A 7151-nucleotide genomic window follows, 5' to 3' on the forward strand; every position below is an offset into this window, starting at 1 on the left:
TGAGAGAAATTCTTAGGGAGTTTCAGAATGATTTTGCCTGACTTATCTGTAAACTATGTAGAGGGAGAGTTTCAAAATCTCACTGTTGCCACAACTTAAACCTCTGTTGTCACTGTGGTTATCAAGGCAGTACTGGCCTCTGACCCTGGCAGGGACTTAGCTGCATGCCAGCCATAGTGGGGAAGGCTCAGGAATTTCCTCAGGCCTCCACAGTAGGCCTTACTGTTGGAGAAGAGAAATTCTGGAAAAGTTGTCTCTGAAATAAGTTCCTATTAATAGAATAATTTGTATAGTTAATGGTATAAAACATTAAAAAACATTGTCAATATCCCATAAAAGATTAAAATATACATTTTTATTTTATTTATTTATTTTTTAATGTTTATTTTTGAGAGAGAGGGGGACAGAGCGCAAGCAGGGCAGGGGCAGAGAGGGAGACCCAGAATCCGAAGCAGGCTCCAGGCTCCGAGCTGTTAGCACAGAGCCCATGGTCGGGTTTGAACGCATGAACTGTGAGATCATGATCTGAGCCGAAGTTGGATGCTTAAATGACTGAACCAGGTGCCCCTAAAATAGATATTTTTAAATCCTGTATTTGAAGAAAAAGGAACATAGCAATAATACAAAGACAGTACAAATGCAAAACCTTTCCTGGCCGAGACTGGAAATCTCTTGGGGCTGGATTCCTCCCCCAAACCACACCCAGGGCCTAGTTTGCAGGTGTGTGGCCTGGCCGGTTGTGCGGGGCCCCTGCTCAAGACCTGCACTTGGCTTAATGCTCTCTTGCTACAGTCTTCAAATTCTGAACCCTTTCTGAACAGGGGGCCCCGCGTTTTCATTTCGCACTGGGTGCTGTGAACTATGCAGCCAGTCCTGCCTCCCTGGTTCCCCATCCCTGCAGAATGAAGGCCCAGCCTGGTGAAGTTCTCCGCCCAAGCCCCAGCACCCCTTCCCACCTCTCCGCCCAAGCCCCAGCACCCCTTCCCACCTCTCCTCACGGGCCTCCCAGGCCTCTCAGGGTGCCTCCACCCCTGCACAGATCCTCAGCACTCCCCAGGCAGGTTCTGGCCTCTGGCCTTGCTCCCACTTTTCTGCCCCAGCCAGGGAGCCCCTCCCCATCCTGCACCCTGCTGGAGCCTCCCCTCTCTACCCATAGCCTGGCTTCAGCACTCAGGTGTGGGTGCTACCTCACAGCACATGCGCCTTGTTGCACCAACATTCGGGAAGCCCTTCTAAGCAAGCACTGTGGCAGGCGGGGCCATCCCCTCGCCAGGGTCAGGAAGGGGGAGTCAGCTGGTGTTGAAATGACTAAGGAAGCTTTGGTCTGTGGGGAGCACTCTTAGGAGAGGCCGCAGAGGGACTTTGTTCTCCAGATAAGATGGAAGCAGATATCTCTCCCCAAATGTCCCCTTTTCAAACAAAACTCATTTTCTAGCTGAAAACAAATGTCAAACACTGGGGGCTCACCAATTAGGTGTGCGTGTGTGTGTGTGCACGCACACGTGCATCGTAAGGCTACCAATAGATTTAAAACACTGTTTAATGTTTATTTATTTATTTTTGAGAGAGGGAGAGGGAGAGAGAGAGAGAGAAGCTAGCAGGAGAGGGGCAGAGAGAGAAGGAGAAAGAATCCCAAGCAGGCTCCGAGCTGTCAGCACAGAGCCTGATGCAATGCTTGAACCCACCAAGTGTGAGATCAGAAACTGAGCCAAAACTGAGTTGGACACTTACCCAACTGAGCCACCCAGGTGCCCCTAAAACACTTTGTTTAAACCTACTTTCTTCTTTCATTTCTCTTGGTATTATCCACGCAGTGTGGTTTCTGTTTTTGTTAAAAAGAGCCTGTCTCTAGTTTCTTATTTTAGCACATAGGGTTCTTTCATTCAGCTAACTTAACAGCCGGGGTGGCAAGGGGTGGTTGGCCCAGCGTAAGGAGAATGGGCACTGGGCCGCGGGCATCACCAGACTCTCCAGTTGTCCTGGTTTCAGGGTCAACTTCTCCACTAGGTAACGCACACACAGGACCTGGGGCCACAAAAATGTCTTAATTTCTTTCAAAATCAGAAGAAATAATAACAATAACAATAATAAATATATAATGTGTAACCTATAAATCCAGTTTGGATTGCAGTCATAAAATTTAATTTTTTTTTAAGTTTTATGGGGTGCTTAGGTAGCTCAATCGGTTAAGCATCAAGTCACGATCTCACGGTTCATGAGTTCTAGCCCCATGTCAGGCTCTGTACTCAGAGCCCACATCCTGCCTTGGATTCTGCCTCCCTCTGTCTCTGATCCTCTCCCCTCACACTCTGTCTCTCCGTCTCTCTCTCTCTCTCTCTCTCTCAAAAATAAACCTTAAAAAATCCTTTTTTTATGAAGAAGGGGCCCCCAGAAGCACAGTGCAGTCCTGCATATTTGGCATTACCTGTGCCACTGGATACCTCACAACTTCCGCCCTGGCTGTTGGGTTCTATTGGCAGCAAGAAGGTAAGCCAGGCCACTTTGAAGGTTTGGTAAGAGTAGGTGGGACAAGCACTCCGCAGTCCCCCATGTTTCCCAGGGCAGCCCGAACAGAACACAGCACACGATCAGGGCGTTAGGGAGGGCGGGCTGCTGTGACTCTTTCCTGTCAAGGGCACCGAGCTGACTCGGTGCCAAGGCCATGGCTGGGCACCACTGGCTCTGGTAAACACCCTCCTGGTGAGCACACACTGGCAGCTCTTTTCCCATGGGTGAATGCCCTCTGGTATCCTGGGGACCAAGGCAGCACCCAGGAATCTTTGCTGGAGTAGATGCCTATCACGAAAGCCTAATTTGCACATTTACTTTTTAAGGAAAATTTCTTTTAACTCCTGGACCTGGGGAAGGAGTGAGAAACGTGTGAGGAAACAGTAAAGGTTCTCCATGCCTCTCTGGTAAATTCATTGCCCTCGCTGTCCTAGGGCAGCAGGAGCCTTGGGACACCCACAGGTAAGTCACAGAGTTCCCCTGAGGTCAGCTGCATGGAGCCAACAGCGCAGTGGGCTTAGGGGGGCAGCCTTGTGTGACTTCGGGGGGTCTGGATGAGCCCACAGGCAACCTAGATCAAGGTGCCAGCCCCAGCGCTCCTAGCCGATGGCACGCCAGATTCTGGGCAAAAGACTACAGGCACTTCCCATTTTAACCTCACCCCAGTCCTCTCTGGGAGATGCTATTGCACCCATTTTACAGATGAGGAAACTGAAGGGTAGAGAGGATGTAGAGACAAGATGAACTATTCAATGGATAACCCTCAAGTTGCCTGGCAACAGGGTCTCTGGGAGGTGAGAGGAGCTGTGTGTGGTCTTATCTTGGTCACTCCCTTCAGTTCCTGGGCACTGGCATTCCCAGCACCTCCTTGAACAGCCCGTGTTTATGCTAAGACTTCCTGGTACCCCAGCATGACTTTTCCCTCACTCTCCAAAACTCCTTTCATGCCCAGTAGAAAGGGAGAGCTGCCCTCTGCTGGAGCACAACCATGGCCCACCTATAGGCATCAGCTGCCTGGATTCCCTGTGGGATCCATCCTGTCCCAGCAATACCATGCAGTTGCCTATGTTCATGGGTATAATCAAGGTCAAGCAACTTCAGGGTTCTGGATGAGCCCATCCCCAAGGTCATATAGCTAGCAAAGCAAGGGGCAGAGCCAGGACTAAACCCAGGCTGTGTAATTGTAGAGCCTGTGTTCTAAACCACTGCATTCTACCTAAGTGCTGTTTTTGATGAAAAACAAAACCAAACCCTAAAACTAACAAACAAATCAACAAAATCCCCAAACCAAAAACAGCCTAAATAGTTCCTGCTCTGGCTTTCTCACAGGGTTTCTGGGAAGGCCAAAGGAGACAATGTATGCAAAAGTTCTGTGCTTCCTTGTTTAATATTCACCCCCCCCCTTCATCTTCAAATTGCTTAGTTGACAGTTGGTTTTGTTCTTGAGTTGGGGCTCTCATGATTTCTGAAAAGGTCAAAGCCCTTTAGGTGACTACAATTCAGCATGGTGTAATGATAGGAAGATAGCAGGCTGATACCAGGATATCTGACTTCTAGTCTTGATAAAGTCACTGTCCTTATGTGGGCACCATCCTTTCATTATCGAGTACTCCACTATAGCCAGATTCTGTGCTGGGCAATGGGGGTGCAAGAGAAAAGTCTCAATTTTTGCCTTCAAGAAGCACAGCCTAGTCTTTCTGGCAATGTTTGGGAAAGTGTGGTAGACCATACTTTGTAATTATTTGCTGCTTTTTCTGTGAGGGGATTGTTTTTCTCCACCTTATTGACATTGGCTTGGGCATATGACTGACACTGGCCAATGAATGCAAGTCAAAGTGGCATACACCACTTCTGAGCCAGCACATGTCTCCACCGGTTTTCTTGCTTTATCTTCTCTGCTACCAGACCAGCTTGCCCCAGAGATGGGCTACACCTTTGTCCTTGGTTCTGGAATAAAATAAAAGCTATACTTAACCCATAGAAGATGTGAAACATGAGCAAGAAATCAACCTTTTACTGTTGTGGTTGTAAGACTCAGATTTGGGGGATATTTGTTATGCAGCTTACCTTAGCAAAAGCTGAACAAAACAAAAGGAAAGAAGTGGGCTTTATGTTTCTGTTCCCTGGTTTGCATCAGTTCAGAGATCAGAATGGTAATCCTTGGGTCTAAATTAATAGATTTCATGTGGCTTAAAAACCTATTTTATTCATTTCTTGTCTTCAGAGCCTTTGGGTCAAGGCACCCGGGGGTCTAGGCAGCCAGAACAGGCTAAATCCACAGAACAAGTTTGCTGCCCCTTTGCCTCTGGCCTTGGTGGCCCTTGGGTTCTACACTTGAATGTTTCTTTACCACTGTTTCTGGCAAGTGATTGGTTCTTTGTGTTGAAATAGCCCTGAGCTGCTTTTTTGGCCACATTTGTAAGGTAGGATCCTGGGGATATTTTATCACCCATGTTGGGTGAGGACTTTATACTGGAAAAAAAATTCTTCCTATTATACAATCCTGAGTGGGGTACACAAGATGCTTCTTCTTGTCTACTTTTTCCCCCAAGTCACCCTTCAGAGTCCTTTTCTATGGGACACCCTTGACTCCCTTCTGTCTCATCTTCCTATTTCCTTTCTTTACCCATGATGACTTTTTTTTTTCTTTCCTATTTGGTGAAACTGAAAGGGCAGAGTCAGTTCCTTCATAGTGTAAAATCTGGAAGACAAACCAACCTTCCTAACGCTAACAACGAGTGCTTCTTACAGCCTCACCTCCACGTGTGATTGTACTAACGACCTGCCTCTCCCCTTTCCTCTCTCCCTCCCTCCCTCCTTTCTTTCTCCTCTCCTCCCATCCCTCTCTTCTTCCTTCGTTCTTTCATTCACTTCATTCTTCCAGCAAATATTTATTGAGCCCCTCTGACATTCCATGTCATTTGCACTAGGCACTGAAGAGGCTTCAGGGAATAAAACAGATCAAGATGCTTCTCCCCAAAGCTAGGGGAATGGTAGAAGTGGGCAGGGTGGACATCCCGACCTGTTATTCTTCTATATGGAAAGCTGCAATATTGGTGTCATCTTATTATTTTTTTCAGTTGGTCTGAAGGTAAACCTGTGGTAGGGATGAAGGAGAAAAATGATAACAGAAGGTCACTGACAGTTCCTTCTGGAAAGCCGTCTCGCCGTAGGTCTATCGTGGTGAGCCTCGGCATCCTCCCAAGGCTGGGGCTGCCATGGGGATAAAAGATCATTCAGCACAGTGCTCCCCAGAATTTTCACAAAGTGGCCCTGGGGCAGAGCAATATGAATCACTGTCCCTGAAAGAGGCCTGCACTCTTTAGCATGAAGCTGCCAGACACATGGGAAATTTCTTTGAAATATCTTTTGTGATTTAAAAATTAATGTATTTTTTGCATGCTTTTCATAACATAGCTGTTTGTTTTAATATAAAAATTATCCTCCCAAGATCACATATTGGATGATTCCATTTATTTGAAATGCCCAGAACCAGCAAATCCATAGAGACAGACAGTAGATTAGCTGTTGCCAGGGCAGTGAGAGCTGGGGGCCGTGACAGGGATGGCTAAGGGGTGCAGAGTTTGTTTGGGGGGTGACAGAAAGATTTCAAATTAATTGTGTGATTGTTGTACAATCTGTAAATATATTAAAAGCCATTGAATTGTATGCTTGAAATGGGTGGATTGTATGGGACGTGAATTTTATCTCATTAAGCTGTTAAAAAAAAAAAAAGCTGTCCCTCCTAATCTGCAAGTAAAACTGGCATTCTGGGAAGATGAGTGACTTGTAGCTTCTCACAGCTAAGTAAGCAGGGGTTAAATGTACCCATCTGAGAATGGAGACTGTAGTCCAACCCCATTAATATACAGACTTCTAGAAACCTGAGCTGTGAGGTGACTTGCCCAAGGCCACCCAGAGTAAACGGCAGAGCCAGATTTCCTGGGTCCCAATCCAGGACAACAGGATTAGTCTCCAAACATACTTTGCACTCAGCTTGCAGTTACCTTGTTTCACTTCCTAAATCATTTACCTACCAAGCTGTTTTAACCACATATGCTCCCTGGTCTGTGTCATTAGCCCTCTCCTCTTGGCTTTCTTTGGCTTTCCACATCCTGGATGTTTCCAAAACAAGAGGCTGAATCTCTGGATACCTCATCCCGGTTTTCTGCAGGGGCTGAGAGGGAGCGGCGGGAGGAGGCGGAGGAGGGACTCCACCCTGTCTTGTCTTGAGCCCCACTGAGCCAAAGGCCAGCTCTGACTTCAAGAGGCTGTGGGAGTAAAATGCACTATCTGTTTAATCATGGAAGAACCAGTAGTATCTGGATGGAATCTCAGCCAGGACACTTTCATCCTAACCTGTGCAGCACTGGGTAAGCTGTGAAAGTGAACTGCTGAGATCAGATAGGAGGACATGGTAGCCTGCAACCCCCTTGACCTTGCTTCCTCCAGATGACCTCATGCCTAGAAACCCGCAGGTGCATCAAATGTGGCCCCTCCCAGCCAACCTGGACCATTTCAGCAAGGGATAGACTCAGATGATCTCTAGCATCTTGGAGCTTCCTTTCTGTCTGGTTCTTTTCTTTTCCTTTTTTTTTTTTTTTTATTTTTTTTTTTTTTATTTTTTAAAATGTTTGGTTAAA

The 7151-nt window shown here is 46.9% G+C and overlaps 1 long non-coding RNA gene across 3 annotated transcripts in view; it reads right to left on the reverse strand.

Annotated features, from left to right (window-relative positions):
- Positions 1 to 3884: 3884 nt before the first annotated feature.
- LOC144243149 (uncharacterized) overlaps positions 3885 to 7151 on the reverse strand; it is a 23469-nt gene continuing 20202 nt past the window's right edge. The window contains exons 2-4 of one of the 3 annotated variants that reach the window (XR_013338549.1): positions 6546 to 6779; positions 5531 to 5605; positions 3885 to 4455 (exon numbers count right to left, since the gene is read on the reverse strand). This is a non-coding gene — a long non-coding RNA (uncharacterized LOC144243149). Of the gene's footprint in view, positions 4456 to 5391; positions 5606 to 6545; positions 6780 to 7151 lie in introns of those variants that run through there. The other 2 variants (XR_013338550.1, XR_013338548.1) reach the window with 2 other exon arrangements.

The sequence above is a fragment of the Crocuta crocuta genome, unplaced genomic scaffold, assembly GCF_008692635.1.
Source record: "Crocuta crocuta isolate KB4526 unplaced genomic scaffold, BGI_CrCroc_1.0 scaffold26, whole genome shotgun sequence".
In the NCBI taxonomy this organism is placed as follows: Eukaryota; Metazoa; Chordata; class Mammalia; order Carnivora; family Hyaenidae; genus Crocuta; species Crocuta crocuta.